This window comes from Populus nigra, chromosome 1 (assembly GCF_951802175.1).
Source record: "Populus nigra chromosome 1, ddPopNigr1.1, whole genome shotgun sequence".
In the NCBI taxonomy this organism is placed as follows: domain Eukaryota; kingdom Viridiplantae; phylum Streptophyta; class Magnoliopsida; order Malpighiales; family Salicaceae; genus Populus; species Populus nigra.
Window position 1 is genome coordinate 22,886,599 of NC_084852.1, and position 26,197 is coordinate 22,912,795.

General features: G+C 34.5%; 1 long non-coding RNA gene and 1 pseudogene across 1 annotated transcript; both read right to left on the reverse strand.

The window, feature by feature from the left end:
* Window positions 1–538: 538 nt before the first annotated feature.
* On the reverse strand, window positions 539–4,276 carry LOC133677507 (pheophytinase, chloroplastic-like; annotated as a pseudogene).
* A 7,652-nt stretch (window positions 4,277–11,928) lies between these two features.
* LOC133706311 (uncharacterized) lies at window positions 11,929–12,572 on the reverse strand. The gene is made up of 2 exons (XR_009844490.1): window positions 12,519–12,572; window positions 11,929–12,070 (listed from the first exon to the last, which is right to left on the reverse strand). It is a non-coding gene; the product is annotated as an uncharacterized LOC133706311 (long non-coding RNA).
* Between the last annotated feature and the right edge of the window lie 13,625 nt (window positions 12,573–26,197).

Here is a 26,197-nt window from a genome sequence, read left to right on the forward strand (position 1 = left end):
AAAAGGGGCCATTAGAGAAGCCATGTTCTTGAAAAAAAAAGAAAAAAAAAAAGAAGAAAAAGAAAATAGTAAACTTCTTGGAAAACTTGATGATTGTAGGATGCTTAAGATTTCATTATCCCCTCGCAGAAAGGATTTTATTGCATTAACTAATCCTAGAGAACCTTGTTGGGCGAGCTGGAAAATAAAATTTGAGACCACTGCAAGGATGCCATGGAATCTAAAATGTTCTCATTCTCTGTCTCTCTCCACACAAATGGAACTAATTTTTTGATGCTATCCAGTACCACTGTTATGTACAGGTAAAAGGCCCTCTTACTCTTGTAATTGCAGCAGCTATACATTTATATGTTACTTGTAGTATCAAATTGATTCATAACAGCAAAATTCTTGTAAATTATCCCCACTGGATTAGTATTGACATTGAAGTTTCAACAACTATTCTTCCCCTGTTCGAGTTTTCTACTTCCCATCAGATAAACGTATTTATTTCCAGAACATCATCGCATAATGTCTTCCGACAGTTGTCTACTCTAGCTCAGCTCGTGCCAGAGATGCCTAGAAAACAGCTTTTCTTTACGCGCATAAATATAAGCCTGAACACCATCTTCACAGCATGAACTACGGGATGGGCAACAGAAAGTGCCATTAAGCTAATAAGCAATGAGCTGCATACCTCAGGAACTTCATCATGAGGACAGTGACCAGCTGGGCTAACCTCATAATACGGAGCTTCAGGCACTTGCTGTTTCACCTGAAGGCCCCAGACAGGCTTCACCCAGGGATCCTCTTTTCCATACATGAGACAAATTGGAATATTGCTCATTTTACACCTAGAAACACAAATAAGCTACGGGCCTTTCAGTTGGAGCAAGAAAAAGGAAAGAATATGAGTGACTTATCAAGAGCAGATAAGAGTTATGCAGTGCCTGCCTGGCTAAAGTTACCCTGAAGGATAGCTGTCCCTGAGGAGAAAACATAATCGAGGAAAATGATGCAGCAGCAGCAGGATGTTGTGTAATCTCAAGAATACGAGAAAACACTTTGTCGATATTTGTATAATGATCTAAGAAAACCTGTTTAATTATCTCTGCAATACTTTTAGGATCACTTATTTTCTGCCAACTGGGAAAGAATTTAATAACATCAGTAAGTTGGAGAAGATCGATGCATAATAGTAGTGGTAGTGACGATGGTGGTGGCAGCAGGAATTAATCAATCAATAATAGCTTTGGAGAGACAAATGCAACAGCTTATTTCTTGAGACAAGTACGTTAAACAGAATAAGCAACTAACATCAAGCCGGCCCCAGCAGAAAAAGCATTGCTTTCACAATTTAGCCTTGTGAGACTCTTTGAAACCTCCCCAACAATATGATACCCATGTTAGACTGGTACATGAATTCTCAGGACCTTCAGTGTACAGGTACACAAATTAAATTATATCATACAGACATACACAATGCAGAGGAAAACTTACAAGAATTCAGTGAGCTTTCTAACATTTGCAGGTAGAGGAAATGTCCCAGACCATGGAAATATCTTTGCTAATCTTGGAGATCTTATTGGATTAGGTAGAAACCACCCCCAAAATGGAGTTGCATTTAGCAATGTAACACCTTTCACTAATTGAGGGTTGCTTGCTGTTTGTATAGTGCAACAAATCCTCCCAGTGAGTTTCCTACAACATGTACTGGATCGCCAATTACCTGTAGCAGAAATGACCAATGTAATATGTATCAGCTATCACGATGCATTTTTCTTACATAAATGGCCACGTGGTAATGAATTACAATTGTAAGGACTTGTATCTAAAACAATAAAAACACTTTTCCTGTTTGGGTCCTCAATGTGTGTAGTAAGGTGATTACATTGACATGCTAGATGGGGGATGAAGGTAAAGCAAGAGTAATCAGCACGAGGTAGAGGTTCAAGTGCTAATGTGTTGGCAGTGGAATAGGTATTGTCGGTAATGAAGATGGAAAAAGAAGTGTCGGAAACTGAATTTGAGCCAAGTTAGTATTGTTTCAAGTGACAATGGTGACCACCACACCCACAGCCTTTTTCGCAGTGGTATCAACTGTTCAGAGATTTCTGGTCACGAGCAAGAGAGACCGAGGATGATTCATAAAGGTGGAAATATGGAGCCATGTAACCATTGAACATCAGTTAATATCAAATATCAATGACTAATGAGCAATCTCTTAAAGACACCACTTATGAATTTGATTAAAGCACAACATTCCACATAGAATGCAAATAAAAAAGTAGTAAACAAGGTTTGGTGTCCATATCATTAAAGATCAATCTTTAGGAATCCATGAGAATTAAACAATATGCGACAAGCTATTTGCATGGCAAGCATAATCTATAGTCTTGAGATAAAAAGATATGAAATCAATGGATAGAGTTGAGGAAAAAAGGTATTCTTGAAGCATGAAAGTATGGAATTGGGGAAGTGAAGTGCAGGGGAATACAGGTACATAAAAATGGAGTTGAAGCTCAAGTCTTCTTTTAGAAAGATATATGCGAATTGATAGGTCAAAGGAGACGGAGACCCAAAAAAAAAAAAAAAAAAGCTGCTTTGCTAAACGAATGTGAATAAAAAGGAGGAGCAGACAAAATTACATAAAGCAGCACTTGATGCAGTGTAGAAGTCTGATAAGGTTGTTAAGGCACGGGAAAAAAGTCATAGTAATTGCAAATCATCAATAGAGTAAATGAGCTTATTGCTCACTTTGGAATGGCGCTAGGAACATAACAATGATAGCCGATTGGAAATCAGGATGAAGGAGACATGTCCAGCGCTGATCGAGCAATCCCTTCATATGAGCTTAAGCATATAAAATCCTATGGAAAGTGCATGGATGTACATCAACGCAAAACTAAGGAAATATTTTCTTTTCGTAGATATCCATATACAATATGCACTCGTGAGCATGCTTCTCAGCCATCTTTTGCAATTTGCAGATTGATACAGAGATAACTTGGAAGGATGTTTGACTACCTCTTCTACGAAATAGCGAACTTGGTCCCGCCATAAATCCATAGAGAAAACAAGCTCATTAGCCCATGGTTCAATCTCATCTCCAAATCCCCATGTTGAGTCCTTCCCTTCTGGGGTAACCCCTTCCCTTGAAAGCGGAGTAGGATTCTCAACAGGCAGTGACATTCCCTGCCCAAGAAAATCAATTGCCCATACTCTATAGTCACGACCCAAATCCTTCAATTGCTTCTCATAATGAAAGGAACCCAACACCAAACCCAGGAAGAAACAACACTGATGGAGATTTCACATTTTCACAACCAGCTTTTTCATAGTGCACATTAAGTTCAGGCTTCCATTCCCAAAAAACAACTGGTTATGGGAGCACTATGCTCACCATTGGATTCATCTAGCAACTCCGGAATCCAAACCTTATTAAGAGATTCTCCATCTTCTGCATGTAACTACTATAATTTCATCTAAAAACCTTCGAATCATCATTCCTCAGCTGATCTCAAACTCTCCTCAAGATTAAGATTTTAAAGAACAACTTATCTCTTGAAGATATTGCATATTAATGGTGTAGATATTAAAGATTTATATTATGTGGTTATGTCATTACCTAAGATAGTTTATTTATTACCTAGTTTAGATCATATCATTAGTTGTTGTATTAGTTTCTTATTCTAGTTCGTATGTACTTGTACAATTCCATCAATATAAAATATGATTTGAGATAGTAATTCTCTAACTTTCTTCATGGTATCAGAGCAAATATTGAATAAGCATTGATATTTTCTTTAATTATGGAAGACCATTCTAAACAAATTATGGAAGAAAGCTCCAAGTTAATTCATCTTCTGAACATCCCAATTTCCAGGAACATACATTAATCATAAAATGGGCAAAACATAATTTTGTTTTGAAACTGGATTCATATAAGATTCACTGAAATTTCTATCGAAATTTCAGCAGAATCTCTTTTATACCGGAAAATTCTAAATTATCAATAAAACTTGTACACTTTTATTAATTATTATTCAATCATAATCCAATTATCCTGAATTGAAGATTAGCACTTAAATAACATACAAACAAACATATATATATATATATATCCAAGGCTACGTAATATCATAATTCTTTACAATTTCCCATCTAGTCTCCTTTTAATGCTTCTAAATTTATCCCTTCGGGGATCACTAAACATTTCCCTTTTTCCTCCCAAATTTCGACCAATATCATATGTTAATGCAGAAGGAACAATTCCTTCAAAAATAGCGATACCCATTTCACTAATACCATCAACCAATCTCCACCGAGATTACTAATCAAACCACTTCTCAAAAGTTTAGGATGGTAATGCCGACACTAATGATTCTCATTAGTATCATTAGTCACTTTACCAGAACTAATTAATCAAGTTTGTTGTAAATGACGATATCAATGCAACCTATTGATGTCATTAACTATTTCTAACCCAAAATAGTTAATCAATTTTTCATAACACTTTGGAATATCTCTAGGAATGCCGATGTCAAGGATTCTTGACATCATTAACTTTTACATCAGGAATAACTAATCAAGTTTCATGGGATTACTGATATCAATATCGTCCAGCGATATCATTAACTATTCTTAACCCAAATAGTTAATCAAGTTCAGTATCCCTCATTCTTTGGGATGGTCATACCAATGTTAGTAAACCTTATTAACATCATTAGCCTCTTATACTCGGGATCGGCTAATTAGATTCAAGAAGCGATTATCAATGAAGTTCATTAATATAATTCACTATTCCTAACCAAACCAATTAGTCAAGTTTGTTTTCATTTCTCATTTATTTCATCTGATCGATTCTCCTTTTGGCAACATCAATATGTATACAATCCAAGAATTAAACAAATTTCCAAGGTTACAGATATTTAAGAAGGGTAAAAGAATAGGACACCTATCTGCTGCAGAAGCTCAGCTCGTGCTCCCTTACTGTTGTTGTGCCCCTCCTACGATCTCTCCTGAATCCACAAGCATACCATATTATTTCTTACTCAAGTTACATTTCACATAACAACGACAACGACGACGACAATGTTGACTCCGTTTTTACAATTGCTTCCTTCATATTTGCATTTCTATTACATCCCTTAAGATTATGGTTCATTATCAAATCATAACTAACATCACAAATTCAGTTTCAAATATGGTTTATTTCCTTTTGAACACAAAGAGATGACACTACCCATTTTCCGAGGGAAGGAAACATGATTCTGCCCCTAACATGACTAAATTTCCCATTTTGACAACTTGTTGAAATTGCCAACAGAGGTTGTAGCTCGACCTCTCCTTAGATATTTATCTATATTTGGAGTTCTAGAGCTCCAAATTAATCAAGGTCAGCACATTGAAAAGCTAACATCCTTGGCTATAACTTATATATAGAAACTTTTCCCAAACTTTATCATTTTTAGGCCCGAATCCTCTTTGGAATCAGGGTGACGAATCTGTCCAGTTTTTATCAATGGTTTAAATGAATATATAATTATCCCTATTTCCCTCTATCTCTTAAGACAACTATTTTTATGTTATATACATGGTAACCTTTCTAAATATGACCTCCCAAGGGCCATTTAAGCTAATTTGCCCCTTTTATGTAAGGTGGTCAAGAACTATTTCAAGTAACATCCACATCCTTGAATTCTATGTTTCTCCTACATTTCACAACTCCTCCCAAGACAAGTCATAGGTTATACATATAACCAATAAACTTGTTTTTACCTCACATAATGACACGATCAAATGAATGATGTCTTATCCAAAGTGCAGGAGTGTCGAAGTAATAAATAACCCGGCAAGACCGGGGTCGATCCAGAGGGAGGTCAACTATATAAATCACAAATAAAAGAAGAGATTTGAAGAGAGCTTTGAGATGTGATAATGATGTAAGGATTTAAATAAAGATAAAACAATTGTCAAGGTTAGAGGATCCACTAATGGTATTTCAAATAAGTATAATATAAACTTCTTTTATTTTTCAACTGAAAACCACACACAAAGGAGGTTCCAATCAGATTATAAATCATTACCATGATTATATTAATTATCTTATTTGAGTAATGCCAATACTTGTAAATGTTGTCAGATATTCATAATGATAACTTATGTTAACAACAAATCAAGTTCCTTTCGTAGCACATGTGTCGGTTATACCATACAGTTGGCTATGAAAAGATAAAGTATTTGTTGTACCAAGGGTTATTCAATACAAATCTAAATTAACTATTTAACAATCAAGGTATTATGAGTGAGTAAGATAACAAATACAAAGCATGTTAGTATTAAATATTAAAGTCCATGTTGAGTTTATACTATACTTATTCTTATACCATTAGTGTAACCTTTATACCTTGACATAATAAACTTATCTAAACATTATGAACAAGAGAAACATAAATAGATTAGATAAAAACATAGTTATGATGAAAAACATAAATGAGAGATTAATGAAAGCATAACTTAAACATTACAAAATTACGAAGAAATAGAACAAGAGCAAGATCTTGATCTAAAAAGCAAGATGCCTAAATGCATGGCAAAAGCCTCCTTTTATAGGCCAAAATTCAGAACTATTGATTTGATGATTAACAAAAGAGTTGGTGGCCAACCCTTAACTTTATTGTAAGGCCAAAACGTCATTGCTAACATCAGAATCAGAATTTGAACTTATCTTCTCCATGAAAGTTCTAGAAATTTGTCTCATATTTCCAACAAAACAAGAATGAGCTTATTTTATTTCTAGAACTTGAGATATGGCTTAAACACCAAATAGTTTCTAGGCTGCAAGACAAATTCAGACTTCTTGTTTTCTGCTATGATTTGAACTCCAAAACGACCCTTTTTAATCTTTAACTCTTCATGAAAGTTTTAGGCCTATGTCTTAGCTTTCTATCCATATAAACCAGACCTAAATCCAAGTTCTATAACTCCATTTATGATATAATAACCAAATGGTGTTCCAGTTTGAATTGAACCAGCATCTCTTCTTTAAGCTTAGCCCTCTCTTTGTCTTTTTACTTTCAATAGTTAAACACATCAATCAATCCTTTAAATTATGAGATGCCTGCATTTTAAATGAGCATTTACCATAATTTAAGAGATATCTTATGTTATCATATTTGCTATTATAAAACATGCTCAAGTTAGGGAATTTAATGATACTTTAAGTGCAATACGATAATATAAAACCTTGATAAAAATGCACTTTTAAGTACTAATCACATAACACATGCATTCGATCTATAAAGTTCCTCACTATCTAGTTATCATGCTTCCCTTATTAATAAACTTCATACCACACCTAAATCAGTACTAATCACATAACACATGCATTCGATCTATAAAGTTCCTCACTATCTAGTTATCATGCTTCCCTTATTAATAAACTTCATACCACACCTAAATCACTCATCATTAACATATAAAATCTCAAAACTCCCCCTCGCCCTCCTCAATTTAGCCTTGGCTGAAAATTGGCCTAAGGGAACAGAGGGTTCCTTTCTCTTTCTCATGTAATTATTTATCTTATTTAATAATTGTTCACATTATAACAACACATCATAAAGACTTTATCAAGCAAATCAAAATTTCTTTTCCTCCTATTTAACCCCCAAATGGTTGGCCACTCTTGTTCCTTTGGCCATTGATTTTTCTTTGGTATTTAATGCGATGCAAGCACCAAAGGATCCATTGGAGGTTCTAGTTGGTCCAGTTACAAGGCTTAGAGCTAAGAGATTCAAAGAGGCTTTCAATGGACTTCTTCAAGATACGTGGGTTAAGGTGGAATTCAAAAGGATATTAAATAATGAGGAGCAAGTCGTGATTAATCTTATTCATGTTCAAGAGGGGCTTGTTGGTGGAACCAAGACCGTTACACAAGGATTGAGAGAAGAAGACTAGATTCAGATAGTTTGACCTTTAGCTACCTTTTTTTATCATAACTGGAGCTACAGGTCCAATTTTGAGGTGATTCTAGTTGGGCTGGAAACTAGACTTCCATACCTTTCCAACGGTATATGGAACACCTGAAAAAAATATGGAAATAACCAAGAGAGAACCATTTGTTTAAAGTTGGGCTTTGCTGCTGCCAGATAGAATACGAAAATAACCGAACTTGTCTTATTAAATTAATTGGGCTATGAAACTTTATTTATTTTATGGGGAAACACTTGTTTGAGTTTCAGACTTGTTTATTTTATTTATTTTAATTAGTTTGTGCTAGTTTTAGCTTGGGTTAATTATTATTTAAATTGAGTTTATATGTAACTTATTAGGAAAACTAGGGTTTTTGGCTTGGGGTATAAATACTCTTGAGAATAATTTTGAGTACACTTTTTTGCCTAATAATATTCTGATTTTTGCTGACCTTTGGTTATCAATCTAGGTTCTTGATTGAACTTTCAACTCTTCAAAGAATTTGACCAATCTTTGTTGTGAATTTATACTCTTTTTGCTCGTCTCTAGGTGTAGACGTTGTGATTGAGTTGGTTTATAGTCTTGTTGCCTTGAAGCAGGTCTTTCATTGTGATAAGCTCATCCTATTTTCAGCAAACTTGGATTGGATAGATCTTGGGTTCGCATAAGTATTTTTACATAATTTCATGTTTAAGGTAACTTATAATACTTCAATTAACTCAATTTCAACAATTTCTACAAATCCCCCAAATTTCACTTAAAACCCCTAATTTTCAATTTCAAGATTGTTGCACAATTCCTAATTGAATTTAAATTGGTTTTCACAATTAGGTTTAGGGCTCCTTTCCTGGAGGAAATTTGGATTTCAATTCTAAATTGGTTGAATATTTTTAACTCCTCCTTCCTTGCATGTAATGAACCCTCTCCCTCTCTTTCCCTCACAATTTCTTCACTTGTTTTCGTGTTAATTCCCTTGCCAAAGGATGTTTTCTCTACCTAGTAATCTAGAGCTTGTATAAACTTAACAATTTTGGTGTTTTTCTCTCAAATTTTGGTGGAAGAAATCTGAAATTCTCCCCCTTATATTTGTCTCCTTGCTGCCGACCTCATGGATGAGAGAATGAGGTATTTATAATCCCATTCTTTTTAATTATACTTTGGCCCCATTCTTTCTTCTTTTTTACAATTTGAGTGGTACTCCTTTTTATCTTTTAAAATCCTCTATTAACATTTGAATTTATTTGGTTTTTCCATACATTTAACTTCACCTTCTTCATCGTGGGGTTAATTTAAAGTTCTTTTTTTTTTTTTGTAAAAGTTTATTCTCGAGGTTACAATACCAATACCTCTCAAAGGTTGAGTTGAATATTGCTAAATGAATTCAACTATTTCCCTTGGTCAAGGGCTTTTACGTACTTTCACCCTTGGTGGAAGATTGAAGCTAGGATTCATCAATGGTTGAACACCTTTTCCAGACATGGATGTCCTAGAATATGAGGCTTGGTTATCCAAAGATCAATTCGTGATATCATGGATCCTAAATTCCATAGAACGCAGCCTTGTTGAAATTATCAGCTATTCAGAATCTTCACTGGATATTTGGAATGCTATTCATGACATGTATGGTAACCAAAATAATGTTGCTCGAATATTTCAAATTTATCGTGAAATTGCAAATCTTCATCAGGATGATAGACCCCTTGTTCAACTATTAAGAAGTCTAAAAAGCTTGTGGAATGAACTGGAGATGTATCACCCTCACACTATTGATGCTGCTGTCGTACAAAAAAGAACAAAAGAAGACTGAATTTTTCAACTTCTGGCAAGCCTCAGTCCTGATTTTGAAGACCTACAGAGTCATATTTTAATGAATTTAGAACTACCTTCTTTGAAATCTATATGTGCACCGATCTAGCTTGAAGAGATTTGCAGGAAGGTGATGAGCTGTGATACTAATTCTAGAGCTACTAATGCTCGTGTTTATCATGCCAAAGCAATGTCTCGTAGTGAGAATTCTGGTATGTCTGATTATCATGCTCTACCATGACAAGCAACTGATGGAAGAACATTTAAAGGGAAACGATTAGACCTGAAGTGCACCTATTGTTATAATACTGGACACCTAACAAATCGCAGTTTTCAACTTTATCGAAAAATTAAACCCAGATTTGCTAAGGAGCAGTGAGGATATAAGAGACAATGATCTAATTATAAGTCAAATCTAGCAACTTATACCACTGAAAACTTCACTACAAATCATGTTGTCTTGATACAAGACTTTGCTAATTACTTGCAAGACAAGTATGGTCACAGGAAGGTGTAAAACGGAGCTACTGGACAAGTGTAGATTCAACAAACAACACTCCTCAGCCACCTCACCAGATTCCTAGCTAGAGCAGACCTGAAAACTAGCCAAGGTATTCTGATTGCCTTTATGACTGCATTAGAACTTGATAATTTGCATGATATTTGGATTGTTGATTTTAGTGCCACAGATCTTATGTCTCAAATTGAGTAATATTTTTCATCTTGAACAATTTGCTTCTCTTACGTTTGTTTCGGTAGCTAATGGGAAGGGTTCTCATGTGAAGGGTAAGGGAAAAATCAAATTAATCTTTGATAAAATCCTGTCTGATGTTATATGTTCCCTCTTTTCCTTTCCAATTGCTCTCAGTCAGTAAGTTAACTTCTATATTCAGTTGTGATGTAATTTTCACTCATTACAAGGCTATATTTTAGGACCGATTAACCAAAAAGATGATTGATGAATGTTTTTTTTTTCTATATAGTCTCTATTATTTCTCTTATGATTCTCAAGTTTCTAGAGGATTCTAGGCTAGTTTCAAATCGTCGTATGAGCCATTCTTATAGCATTGTCCTCTAGCACATCCATCAGATTTTGTTTTTAGCAAAATAAATTCAGTACCAAGTAAGGAACCTTTTAAATGTGAGATTTGTTAACTCAACCATCACACCATAATGATTTGCATCTGTTAACCATTGACAAATAATCCATTGTGTAGATAAGACTAGGTAAAACTCTCACAATTTTGATTTCTTAATGAACTAAGATAGCTACTAGTTGCAAATTATTTAAGAAAAATAATAATAATAAGAAGAAAAAACAGAAACCACAGAGATATTTACACTTTTAAAATTGCAGACTTGTTTGCTTAGTAAAATAGGTACCATCAACGTAGACAGTAGGCAGTAATGAAAGGACCAACTAGTTTGGAATCAAGATTTACTTGGGTTGTGTTGTAGGAAAGCAGGTACCACAGACTTTTCAACAGTGTTAGAAATGCTAGAATTAAAGATCAACTACTGAACTAAAAACAAATTCAACTCTTCATGTTCTCTCTACAGATGAGAACAAGATTGCATAAGAAAACACTGCTCCAACAAAGGCTTCACCAAGCAAAAAATAAAAGGAAGAGAACTGCACATGTAAACCCAGTAGATGACAGTGACAAACAACAACAGCAATACAGAACAAATCAGGGGATATTAAAAATCCCTATTAGATAATTGGACACAGAACAGACCATTCCTTACATCGCACAAGGAGGCAAGAAAGTATAGTCAAATCAAAGTTAAATGTAATTTGAGATTCATGTCAGGCAATATTAATTAGTAGCCACGGGATTGTTATGAAACGCAATGGGCACACAAACATATGGGCTACACAAACTCGGGCAGGCAATGCACTAGATAGATGATCTACCGCTGAATATTTCATGTTTGTTGGAGGTAATTTAGTGTCCTGGAAAAGAAAAAAACAACATGTAATCTGTCACTCAAGTGCTGAAGCTAAATATTGTGCAATAACATCTGCTTCATGTGAATTGATTTGGGTCTAGAATTCACTTGCAGATCTCAGTTTTCACAATTATACATCAATGACATTATTTTGTGATAATCAAGCTGTTATACATATTGCGGCTAATCCAGTGTTTTATGAACGAACAAAATACCTTAAAGTGGATTGTCGTTATATTCATCAGCAAGTTCAAGAATTCGATACATTTTCAGCTAATATCGACCTCAGATTTACAACAAGACGGCATAGTACGGTGCTGGAAGTAAGAATTTCCATACCCCAGAAAGGTTAATTGACCTGCAGTGATTAGGTAAATCAAATTGATGTGTGTAGTTGAAGAGAGAACTCCGTAAGAACAAGGAAAAAAGAGATAAATAATTAAGACAAGAATATCATGCTTCTATACTGTCATATCTTCCAAATGTTTAAGAAACCATCATAAATACTACTCCTAGGCATAGTTTTTAATTCTCACCTCAAATTAAATTAATCAATTCAAAGAAATCAAATTTACTCTATTTTGTTTTCTTTCCCATCATTTCCAAGCTACCAAACAAAGCTCAAAGCAAGAAAACCAAGTAACACAAACAGAACTTGATAGACAGTTCTTTAACAAAAAATCCATGCCTCATGATCTGATATAATTCTATGAAACCATAAACAGTGAACAGGAAGGTTCATTACTTAACAGATGACGCCCCCACAAATAAAGAACTTACTAATGTATTGGAAAGATGTCTCTTACCTTTAATTCGCAAAGAAAACTGTCATTCAAGTTTGATACTTTATGGAATCTCCAGTAATCTCCGTAAACTTTGGAGATTGAAGTAAAATCTATCTGTCTAGAGATAGACAAAGACCCTGACTGAGATATTGGGGACTTGGGGTAGCTTGAACGTTTTTTTGTTTTTTTAACCGTAGGTGTCTGGATCAGTTTACGCGCACTTCAACTAATTTTCTTAGACCCTAAAATTAATAACCAGATAAGCTTCTAGTAACCCTCAAGTTTATGATACTCGAATTAATAATCTTTAAAAAGTATATAAATCTAGAGTCTGACCAATTAACCGGCTTACACTTTTTTTTCTTATGAGAAGCCAAGAAAGGCCAACCCTTTTTCTTTCTTCATTTCAAAATGGTTGTGTTTTCCATTCATTGATTTTTTCAATTAACTCGGGAATTTTTGTTTTCTTCCATTTTTTTAGGTTTCGTGTCCACTATCGGTGATGCCCAATTCTTGAAAATGAAAAAAAAAGGGGAGTACTGGAACGTGTCCTGATGATATGGTTTTGTTTTGGCACATGTTTTTTTTTTCCTTTTTTTTGTCATCATACTATTTTCTAACTCTGTGATGCTCATTATTAAAGATTTTCGAAACATCATATTGTCTCGGTTTTGTTTCCCCAATAATATAGAGCGGACTATTTGATGAAGTATTGTATGACATCATATTATATAATTTTTTTAATAAAAGTTTAACATTAATCTAACATCACTCAATATTGTGATATTAAAGATTTTTGTTGAATTTACCATTGATATTGGCGCAAGTAAGCACAATCCCTCCTCGCTAGTGTTTGATCTGTTGAATTTACCATTGATATTCAAAACTTATTATTATGAAGAAAGTATTATGGGAATATTTTCTGCATCCAAGGTAATCCAATATTTAAAAATTTAGTAGGAATGACAATTCAATTTGGATCTGATGTTACTATGCGGTTCAAGTCGTGTTTTGTCCCGCCTCTCTAGTATTGAGGTAGTTTTTTGTTGTAATATTTGTAGTAGGTTTTGACTCTTGTATTCTATATATATTTGGTATTTTTTTTATTTTTATTTTTTAGTTATATAAGGATTTGCTGCCAAAGCCAAAATTCTTTGTTTAACTTGTAAACTACATACTAATTTTCTTTTTATTCATTTATATTTTTCAAATATACAATGGAATTGTAGTCTTTTTTTTTTATTACATAAACAAATTAACTCTAGTAATTAGAACTTCAACTTTGTTTTCTAAAATAAGTTATTGAATACATAATCGCTATCTAATTTTAATTAATCACATCTAACTCCTTTTGGTTAGCAAATCATTGTTTATCCAATTATATTAGGATTCATTATTTTGATTCCTTTTGCTTTTGGAATTGCTTGTCTGGACATGATTGGGGTTGCTAACCTTTTGTTGTAATTTTCTACTTTTGGTTTTATTTATATAGTTATCAAAATGGTTAAGGAGTTGATTCGATTAATTTCACATGTTTCAGTTAAAACTATCTAATACAATCAAAACCTTATTAATTATAACTTTCTACTTATGGTTCTATTTAAATAGCTATCAAATCCTGTATAAATTCAATATATTGATTTGAAAATTTAGTGATTCATATTTTAACTCTGATATTAAATTAATCAAAGTGTTAGCTCGATTATATTCAAGCACTTTGATTAATTGATCTAATATGGTGATATCTCAAAATTCAGAATATTCAAGCAAGAAGTTATTTAGTGTTTGAATAGTGGTTGGTCAAGGTGTTTAAGAACACAATTATCTTCTTCTTAGGTAAAAAAGTACCAAATTAATGGTAAAAACCTAAGCACCTGTAAAAACAAAGTCAATAATTTTATGGGAAAAGCAATAAGTAACTCAAAAGAGCTCTAAGTTCCAATAACAAAAGTGTTTGTTCTTGTATTTTAAAATGATTAATGCTCCGAAGTATATGTAAGTTATTAAGTTGAAAAAGTTTTGAACCTCTTACCTGGATAGTTCAAGGGATATTTATAAACCTTAAACGTAGTTGTCTTCAGATAAGAGAAAGACTAAAAAGTTATTTGCTTTTTGTGGCATTAATGAGAGACAAATATTCGTTACACATTATTAATGAAAAACAAATATCTCTTACACATTATTAATAGGATGGTATGTGTGGTGGACTCCCTAAGTAACTTTTGTACATCTATAAATATAAAGAGATCATTACCTTCGATATGAATAAATCATGTAACCATTCTAAAAGTAGGACTCCTTATCCCTGTACACTTAAGACCTAAGATGTAGCCAAACTTAGATTAAAAAAAAAGGTGTGACGATTTATCTAATTTGTAGCACCTCTGGTTTAATTAATCATTTGGATCTGACATATTGCCATGCTGAAGTTACCTAGTGTTTGACTGATAACTAAACTTAAGTGTATTAGGTCTGATATTTTGTCAAGTCCACGTCTTCTTGGATTTAGCTGATTGCTGAACCCAAATGTGTTGAGTCTTGCAAACTGCCAGATCCATGTTATCTTGGGTTGAGCTAATTGCTAAACACAAGTTTCTTTAGTTTGGCATTTCGCCAAGCTTATGTTGTCTTAGGTTCTTTAGCTGATTGTTGAACCTAAGCTTCTTAGGTTTGACATTTCACCAGGCTCATGTTGCCTTGAACTCAACTAAATTTTGAACCTAAGTGTCTTGGATTTGACATTTGATTGGGCCTATGTTGCCTTGAGTTTAGCTGATTCGTGAACCCAAATGTGTTGGGCCTGACATATTGTCAGACCCACATTACTTTGGGTTCAGCTAATTACCGAACCCAAGTGTATTAGGTCTTGCATGTTGCTAGAGCCACGTCGTCTTAGGTTTTTCCAAGCAATAAAAATATAAACAAAAAAATATTGACTTATCATAATCAAAAATTTTCTTCTCGTTGTTTCTTGTTGTTGTTGTTGTTGTTGTGATGTTTCTATTCATATACAATTTGTTTGAACGATTTCTTTTCTTACAATCAGCCATATTATAAAAACTTAATGAATTTTTTTTGGAAAGAATTGTATTAAAAATAGAATTCAACTCTCTTGCATTATAATTCAGTATCAATTCAAAGTTTGTAACCTAAAATGTGTTTGATGAATCCTCTTTTAAGATAGTTTAATTAGTTCTAACTAGTTTAACCTGCTTGCATTTTCGCTATGGGTTTAAACATAAAAAAGAAACATTTAGATTGTTAACAACTTTCCAACATTGTTTTTAAACTTGATATAATAATTTAAACTTGAAAAATCCCTACCTAACTTTTTAATTGATATTTAGTCAGTCTATCAACCTTGTGATTCAGGTTAAGGACTCCGCCGGGTCAAATTATTTTTTTATTTTATTTTATTATATCATAGAAAATGCCAAAATTAATTTATCATTAATCAACCCAATACTGAATGGTAAAATTAAAAAAAAAACCCTCATTCTTCTCATAGAGAGTCTATGCCCATAGTTAATAATATATTAAAATTATTATAATCAAGGGACTATATGTTATACACACCGTTAATTATATATGAAAATAATTATAATCAAGTTTGTAGACATGGAAGTCCAAATAATTGAGCTTTTCACATGGGGAAAGTCTTCAATGTATATAGGTAAACATTGTCCTGATATCTAAATTATCTTTTACTGTTTTTCTCCAAAGAAATTAGACGAGTAAAAATTTTAACGATAAGAATTATAAAAAAGAAGTACTTATCGTAATAAAAGACATTCATTTAGTATTATAATGCTTTTTAACAAACATAACATTTTCCTCCACATTATCCATATATTATTACAATAACTAAAGTTCAATCATATTATTTTGGCATGATTGATACAGTCCACTTTCCTTTAATTGATTACATTTTCAATTCATGCATTATCTAATATGTAGTCTCTTCGAAGAAACCCACTGCCATCATTAACCGTATATAATCTATAAAAAAAACAATTAGAGATTAATATCAGTAACAAAATAAAATAAAAAAAACAACCATGTTATCGAAATAAACAATCTATTAAAAAGAAAGTTAAAAGAACTGACCAATTTAGTAAGATATTTTTGAATGAGGTGGAGGTTAATTATTGGATGAAGGAGGTGATGGAGATAGAGGAGGCGGGGATGTAAAGAAAAAGGGAGGCAAAAAGAACCTCGGAGGAGGTGGAGAATTGAAAATAGGTTGAAGGGGAGAAGGAGATGGAGGTGGCAAGGATTTAAAGGGGAAGAAGGGAGGAAGTGTTAACCTCAGAGGAGGTGGAGAATTGAGGATATGTGGAGGGGGAGAAGGAGATGGAGGTGGCGGGGATTTAAAGGGGAAGAAGGGAGGAAGTGTAAACCTCGGAGGAGGTGGAGAATTGAAAATAGGTTGAAGGGGAGAAGGAGATGGAGGTGGCGGGGATTTAAAGGGGAAGAAGGGAGGAAGTGTTAACCTTGGAGGAGGTGGAGAATTGAGGATATGTAGAGGGGGAGAAGGAGATGGAGGTGGCGGGGATTTAAAGGGAATGAAGGGAGGAATTGTAAACCTTGGAGGAGGTGGAGATTTGAGGATAGGTGGAGGGGGGGAAGGAGATGGAGGTGGCGGGGATTTAAAGGGGAAGAAGGGAGGAAGTGTTAACCTCTGAGGAGGTGGAGATTTGAGGATAGGTGGAGGGGGTGGAGGAGAAGTATAACGAGGTGATGTAAATGGTGAAATTTTTGGAGGGTATGTTGGAGGAGTATAAGGATGTGATGGAGATAAATTAGGAGTTGGGGATGGGGATAGTGATGGAAATGGTGAAAATTTTGGAGGGGATATCGGGGAAGTATAAGATGTGATGGAATTGGTGAAATTTTTGGAGGGTATTGATGTAACCATATTATTTGATAGTTTCACCCACATTTAACTAGTGTTTAGCCTATGTTATATATATAAAATGCCTTGATATTCTTTGTTTTATGTTTTGAAGGCACCTTTAGATGAAGGATGCAAAAAGGAGTAAATTGGAGATAATCGGTAGATTTGATGTTCAGTCGATGTTTTGTGCAGAGCGTGAGTTCTAAAAGTCAAAACGAAGTGATTCCAGTGGCATTAGAAAGATAACATCCATACCTTTCTGGAAATCCAAGTGAAGAAAAATAAAATGACAAAGAGCATGGAAATAACATCCTTCAAAGTCAAAACTCGCATTCTGCTAGTGTTGACCTTTGTCCATTCAAAATTCAATATCTGGAGCTGTAGATATCCAATTGATTCAAACTCAATTGTTTTGGATTCTTGACTCAATGGTCTATAAACGCTCCAAATTTCAGCCAAAAACGATGTCATATGAGGGAGATATGAGTTTTCAAAGATGACAACTGAATTCTGCCAGCAAACAGGTTTCGTAAAGAAACGAATCCAAATTACATCCCGAAGCATCAAAACCGATATCCAAGTTTTAATTTCAGCAATTTAGCTCCTCAAGAACATCAATCCAGAAGGTCAAGGAAGGCAGCCACCAACCTCAAGCCACCAACCTCAAGCCACCAACCTCAAGCTACCAGCCACCAGCCACCAGCCGCCAGCCGCCAGCCGCCATCACACTACCACCATCTCTTGATGTTCACACTTGAACTTTGATTTTTCTTACTTACAATTTGTGTATAAATAGGCAGCTAAGTTCATGATATTAAGAGAGCCAAGAGAGAGGGAGAGAGAGTGCAGTAGAATCAAAGAAAGAAGGGTGGCAGCCATAAGAGAAGAAACACAAACTCTCCCCTCTACAAATCAGAAATCATGTATTCTTTCATCTTTAGGAGTAGTTGTTCAATAGATATGCAAGGCTAAGCTCGTTTTCTTGGTTGCAAGGACACAAACACCTTCAGATTTCAAGAACTGTGAGATTTATTCTTCCATTTATTTTCAGTTTGTATTATGAATGACTATGTTTGTTTTCCTATGCATATTTCCTATGATTGTTTATCTTAATTGCTAGAGCGGACTCTAAGTTATTATTGTGAACAATCTATTGCGAAGTTTGATATCAACACCGGAGTTGTGGTATATAAACTTGTGAAGCAACTAAGCTTGATAATTGTAGCGGAACTACGTTATTAAACTTAGGGAGAACATTCGATCAAAGCAACACAAGCTGACAACTTGGTTGTTAAGATTAATGAATTTATCTAGATCTTAAGGCTGCCATTGGATTAATTCATTAGTGTGGACACTGTGATTGTTTGTTGGTTAGGGTTAGTTATACGGCGGATCCGTTAATTAACCAATGTTAAGAAAAGATAAAAATTCAGAATATAAACTGGAGTTTCGTTTCAAGGATCGATTCTGATTTCTGTAGGTGGATGTGTGCTTGCGACCAAGGTTTGTTTTCTTGATATATTTCAATTTCAATTGATTTTATTTGCTATTGTAATTTCTACCATAGTTTAGATCATTGCAAATCAAACCCCCCCAATTACATAACGTATAGCATAAAAATCTGAACTAAACCTTCCTCGTGGGATCGACCCCTTGCTTGCTTGATTAGTACTTAAAAGTCCATTTTTATCAAGGTTTTATATCATCATTTTGCACTTAAAGTATCAATAACTCCTTAACTAAAGCATGTTTTATAATAACATATCTAATTATATAAGATACCTTTAATTTATGGTAAATGTTCATCTTGAATGCAGGCCTATCACATAAATGAAAGAATTGATTGATGAGTTGAAGTACTGAAATTGAAAGAACAAAGAGATGGCCAAACTTAGAAAAGAGATGCTGGTGCAGTCCAAACTGGAACACTGATCGGTAATTGGGTCATATCTGGAGCTGTAGATCTTGGATTTAGGTCCATTTTATATGGATGGAAAGATAAGACATAGACCTACAACTTTCATGTGGAGCCCAAGATTTAACAAGGCCGTTTTCAAGTCCAAATTATAGCAACAACGAAGAAGCCCGAATCTGTCCTGCAGCCCAGACACTGTTCAGTGTTCAGCCCATATCTCGAGTTCTAGAAGCTCAAATGATCTCAAATTTTTACCCTGGAAATATAAGACAATTTACTAGAACTTTCATGATTCAAGTTTGTTCAAATTATGACGTCATCAATGACGTTTTTGGCAGACAAGAAGATGAGAATTGTCACCAAGTCAAGATGTGGCCACCCACTCATCAATTAGTCAACAAATCAATAGTTCCGAATTTTGGGCTATAAAAGGAGGCATTTGCCATGTATTTAGGCATCTTGGTGTTCAGATCAAGATCATGCTCTTGCTCTCTCTCTTTATATTTTGTAATGCTTAAGTTTTGCTTATAATTAATCTCTTGCTTATGCTTTTCATTTCCTTTCCTTGTTTATTTATGTTTCTTTCTTTCATTATGTTTACCTAAGTTAATTATGTCAAGGTGAAAAGGGTACACTAATGGTGTAAGAATAAGTATAATATAAACTTAACATGGACCTTAACGTTGGATACTAACATGCTTTATATTTGCTATTTTGTTCACTTTTAATACTTTGCTTGTTAAATGGTTAATCTAGATTTATGTTGTATAACACTTGGTACAACAAATACTTGGCACTTTCATAGCCCATACTGTATGGTATAACCGACACCTAAGCTATGAAAGGAACTTGATTTGTTGTTAACATAAGTTATAATCATGAATGCCTAAAAACATTTACAAGTATTAGCATTATTCGAATAAGATAGCTAATGTAATCATGTTAACAATTTATAATCCGATTGGAACCTCCTTTGTGTGTGGTTTCCAGTTGAATAATAAGAGTTTATACTATACTTGTTTGATGTACCATTAGTGGATCCTCTAACCTTGACATTTGTTGTTATCATTGTTTAATCCTTACGTGAATCTTTCATCTCAAAGTTCTCATCAACTTCTTCCTCTTCTTCTTCACTATTATTATTATCACTGTTATTATTATTATTGTTGTTATTGTTGTTGTTATTGTTACTTTTGTATTATTGTTGCTTATAATTTATACAAGTAACCTCCCTGTGGTTCGACCCCGGTCTTGCCGGGTTATTTATTACTTCGACACTCCTGCACTTGGGAGAAGACATCAATCTTTTGGTCGTGTCAAGTTTTTGGCGCCGTTGCCGGGGAGGTAAATTATTGTACAAATTATAGTATTTATTCTATTTTCTCTTTTCTCTTTTCTTGTATCTAACTTTGTTTCTTTTGTTTTGTTTGTTTTTCTTTTGTTTTCTTCTTCCTTTTATTCTCTTCCTACACGTGCATGAGAGTGTGGTCACGTACATTAAGTGGTAGACTTTGTAGGGTATCCTCATCATTTTCAGAAAATATGGCTGAAGAAGATAACCAATCACTTCATAATGAGAATAATGAGAATATTCGGGTTAGAACTCTTAGAGACCACATGAATCCCACAAGAACAAGTGCACCCTCATGCATAGTTTTTCCTCCTGATGCATCTCATTTTAATTTTAAGACAGGCATTATTCAACTTTTACCATCTTTTCATGGCTTAGATTTAGAAAATCCATACTTGCATTTAAGGGAATTTGAGGAGGTTTGCAACACATATAATGACTCAAATTGTAGCATGAACACCATTAGATTGAAGCTTTTTCCTTTTTCATTAAAAGATAAAGCTAAAACATGGCTACAAAATTTGAGACCTGGATCCATTCGTGCTTGGGATGAAATGCAACAACAATTTTTAAAGAAGTTTTTTCCATCCCACAGAACAAACTCTTTCAAAAGACAAATCATTACTTTCTCTCAAAAACCAGGAGAAACATTTTATCAATGTTGGGATAGGTATCGAGACTTACTTAATACTTGCCCCCATCATGGTTTTGAAACATGGAGATTAGTTTCACATTTTTATGAAGGGTTAACTCCTAGAGATAGGCAAATGGTTGAATTGATGTGCAATGGAACTTTTGAGGATAAAGACCCTAATGAAGCAATGGAATACCTAGACTTGCTAGCTGAAAATGCGCAAAATTGGGACACCACAGGTACTTATGAGGCACTAAGTAAAACCCAACCTCATACATCTAGTGGAGGTATGTACAACCTTAGGGAAGATCATGACCTCCAAGCCAAGTTTGCATCTTTAGCTAGAAAGGTTGAGGCATTGGAATTAAAAAAGAGTGGTCAACTAAAATCTGTTCAAGACATTGCATGTCAAATCTGTGAAACCAACGAACATTCAACCAATGACTGTCCAACCTTGCCTTCTTTTAAAGAATGTCTCCATGAACAAGCCCATGCATTAAACAGTTTTCAAAGGCCCAATCATAACCCATATTCACAAACATACAACCCTGGTTGGAGAAACCACCCAAATTTTAGTTGGAAGAGTGAGAACAATAATGCTCAAACTTCACAGCCACCGTTTCAAGCACACCCTAATTTCCAAAATTCTCATGGATATGCACCTCCTTATGCTCCCCCTCCTAGAAGAAATCTTGAGGAAACATTGCATGCATTTATGGAAAAGCAAGAGGCAATTAACACTCAACTTGCTCAAAGCATGACAGATTTTAAAGATACTCTTGCAAAATTGACATCTGCTCTCAGTTTCCAAGAGAAAGGTAAGTTTCCTTCTCAACCACAACAAAATCCAAAGGGGCAATACAATGTAAATGCAAGTAGTTCTGGAAGCCAACACATGGATCAAGCCAAATCAGTCATCACTCTTCGCAGTGGTAAGGTTATTGAAAAACCCACTCTTGAACCTTGTGAGAATGATGATGAATCAATCTCTGAGGGTAAGGAAGGGGTTGAATCTGATCATTGCAAAGAAAAGACTGATTCTCTGCCAGCACTTCCATTTCCTCATGCCATGACTAAACAAAGGAAAGTCAATCACAACTCTGAAATCTTTGAAACTTTCAAACAGGTAAGGATCAATATACCTTTGTTGGATGCTATCAAACAGGTTCCTTCTTATGCTAAATTTTTGAAAGATCTGTGCACTGTGAAGAGAAAACTGAATGTGAAAAAGAAAGCCTTTTTAGCCGAACAAGTAAGTGCCATGCTTCAGAACAATAATGCATTGAAATATAAAGACCCTGGTTGTCCTACAATTTCATGCTTTATTGGAGAATATAAAATTGAAAGAGCTTTACTTGATCTTGGAGCTAGTGTGAATTTACTTCCATATTCAGTTTTTCAAAGTCTCAATCTAGGTGAGTTAAAACCAACTTCTGTGACTCTTTTACTTGCCGATAGATCTGTAAAAGTGCCTAGAGGAATAGTTGAAGATGTGTTAGTACAAGTCGATAAATTCATTTATCCTGTGGATTTTATTGTCTTGGATACACAACCTGTTGAAGCATGTAATTCATTTCCTGTTATTTTAGGACGTCCATTTCTTGCAACTTCTAATGCATTGATTAATTGTAGGAATGGACTAATGAATCTATCTTTTGGAAACATGACATTGGAGATGAATATTTTCAACATTTGCAAGCAACCTGGGGATGTTAATGATTTACAGGAAGTGGACTTTACTGAAAAATTAGTTCATGATCAATTTCAAACCACTTCCAATGAAATTGAGATTGATGAATCTGATGATTTGCAAATGGTTTATTTTCAGGAAGAATTAAAGGCAAGTAATTGGAGACCACAAATTGAGGAATTGCCGCCACGATCAATTGAGCCAATACCTTCAAGTGTTCAACCACCAAAACCTGATTTGAAGCCGTTACCCCTCAATCTCAAATACTCATTTTTAGGAGAAAATGAAACTTTTCCGGTAATAATCTCTTCCAAACTTAATGCACAGCAAGAAGGTAAGTTATTACAAACTCTGAAAATGCACAAAAATGCATTAGGATGGACCATAGCTGACATAAAAGGAATTAGTCCTTTGATTTGCACTCACAGGATTTATTTGGAGGAAAATGCTAAACCCTCTAGAGAAATGCAACGAAGGCTTAATCCTAATATGAAAGAAGTAGTGAAAAATGAAGTCATTAAGCTTCTAGATAATGGAATCATTTATCCTATTTCTGACAGCAAATGGGTAAGTCCTACTCAAGTGGTACCTAAGAAGTCTGGAGTTACTGTGATAACAAATGAAAAAAATGAGTTAATTCCAACTAGGACTATTACTGGTTGGCGCATGTGCATTGATTATAGGAAACTTAATTCAATGACTAGAAAAGATCATTTTCCTTTACCTTTCATGGATCAAATTCTAGAAAGAGTTGCAGGTCATGAATTTTATTGTTTCCTAGATGGCTATTCAGGCTACAACCAAATTGAAATTGCATTAGAAGATCAAGAGAAAACTACTTTCACATGTCCATTTGGTACCTTTGCATATCGAAGAATGCCTTTCGGATTATGTAATGCACCAGCCACGTTTCAAAGATGCATGCTTAGTATATTCAGTGATATGGTTGAACGTTTTCTTGAGATTTTTATGGATGATTTTTCTATTTTTGGTGATTCATTTGATGATTGTTTGACTAACTTAGAAAAGGTTTTGAGCAGGTGTGAAGAGAAGAATCTTGTACTGAATTGGGAAAAATGTCACTTTATGGTAACAGAAGGCATTGTACTTGGTCACATTGTTTCATCAAAAGGAATTGAGGTTGACAAATCTAAAATCGAGTTAATTGCTAACTTGCCAACACCAAAATCTATTAAAGATGTTAGATCATTCTTAGGACATGCTGGTTTTTATAGAAGGTTCATCAAGGATTTTAGCGTAATATCTAAGCCCTTGAGTAATCTTCTAACAAAGGATAATATCTTTGAATGGACTGAACATTGTGAAGAAGCCTTTGTTAAACTTAAAAACCAGCTTACTTCTGCTCCAGTCATTCAACCTCCTGATTGGTCTTTACCTTTTGAAATAATGTGTGACGCTAGTGACTACGCCGTGGGTGCTGTCTTGGGACAGAGAAAAGATAAGAAACCTTATGTGATTTACTATGCAAGTAAAACTTTAAATAGTGCTCAAATGAATTACACCACCACTGAAAAAGAATTACTTGCAGTAGTATTTGCATGTGAAAAGTTCAGGTCTTATCTTGTTGGCTCACCTGTTGTTGTTTTTAGTGATCATGCAGCGTTGAAATATCTTCTTTCTAAGAAAGATTCTAAGGCTAGATTGGTGCGGTGGATTTTGTTACTTCAAGAATTTGATATCACAATCAAAGACAAGAAAGGCACCGAAAATGTTGTCGCCGATCATTTGTCAAGATTGACAACAGATTCAAAATCTGACATCACACCAATCGATGACTACTTTCCTGATGAATCTTTATTTTCTGTCTCTACGATGCCTTGGTTTGCTAATATTGTTAATTTTCTTGTTTCAGGACAATTGCCAGCTCATTGGAGTACCCAAGACAAAAGAAAGTTCTTGAATGAAGTGAAGAACTTTTATTGGGATGACCCTTATTTATTCAAATATTGTCCTGATCAAATATTTTGAAGATGCATTCCTGACAATGAGGTAAGTAGTGTCATTAAATTTTGTCATTCTGAGGCATGTGGGGGCCATTTCTCATCAAGAAAGACAACTGTAAAAATCTTACAATGCGGATTTTACTGGCCCACCATGTTCAAGGACTCACATGCATTCTGTAAGATTTGTGAAAATTGTCAAAAGTTGGGATCTATTTCAAAACGTCACATGATGCCTTTAAATCCTATTCTTGTCATTGAGATCTTTGACTGTTGGGGTATAGATTTCATGGGTCCATTTCCTTCATCATTTGGTTTCGTGTACATATTAGTCGCAGTAGATTATGTTTCAAAATGGATAGAGGCAATTCCAAGTCGAAACAATGATCACAAAACAGTGATAAAATTCTTGAAAGAAAATATCTTAAGTCGATTTGGAATCCCTCGAGCCATGATAAGTGATGGTGGAACACATTTCTGCAATAAGCCATTTGAGTCTTTAATGAAGAAATATGGAATCACTCACAAAGTTGCCACCCCTTATCACCCTCAGACTAGTGGACAGGTAGAGCTTGCTAATAGGGAGATCAAACAAATCTTGGAGAAAACAGTGAACCCTAATAGGAAAGACTGGTCTTTAAGACTTAATGATGCACTTTGGGCTTATCGAACTGCTTATAAAACATCATTAGGTATGTCACCTTATAGACTAGTCTATGGAAAACCTTGTCACTTGCCTGTGGAACTTGAACATAAAGCTTATTGGGCTATTAAAGCTTTTAATTCAAACCTTGATGATGCTGGTCAACTGCGAAAATTACAAATAAATGAGCTTGAGGAAATAAGAAATGATGCATATGAAAATTCAAGAATTCATAAAGCAAGAATCAAAGAGTTGCATGACAAGAAAATATTGAGAAAAACATTCAATGTTGGTCAAAAAGTCTTGCTTTATAATTCTCGACTCCATTTATTTCCTGGAAAACTAAGATCAAGATGGAGTGGTCCTTTCATTGTGAAACATGTGTATCCATATGGGGCCTGTGATATCCAGAATCCAAAGAATGGCAATGTTTTCAAGGTAAATGGACATCGTTTGAAAGTCTACTTTGACAATTTTTCAGTTGAAAATGACTCTATTGAATTGAGTGATCCTGTATATAAAGATTGATTCGTTTTCTCACATTGTTTTGTGTTTTGTTAGTTTCTCTCACCCCGGTCAAAAGGCGGATAACGGTACTCCGTGACTTCA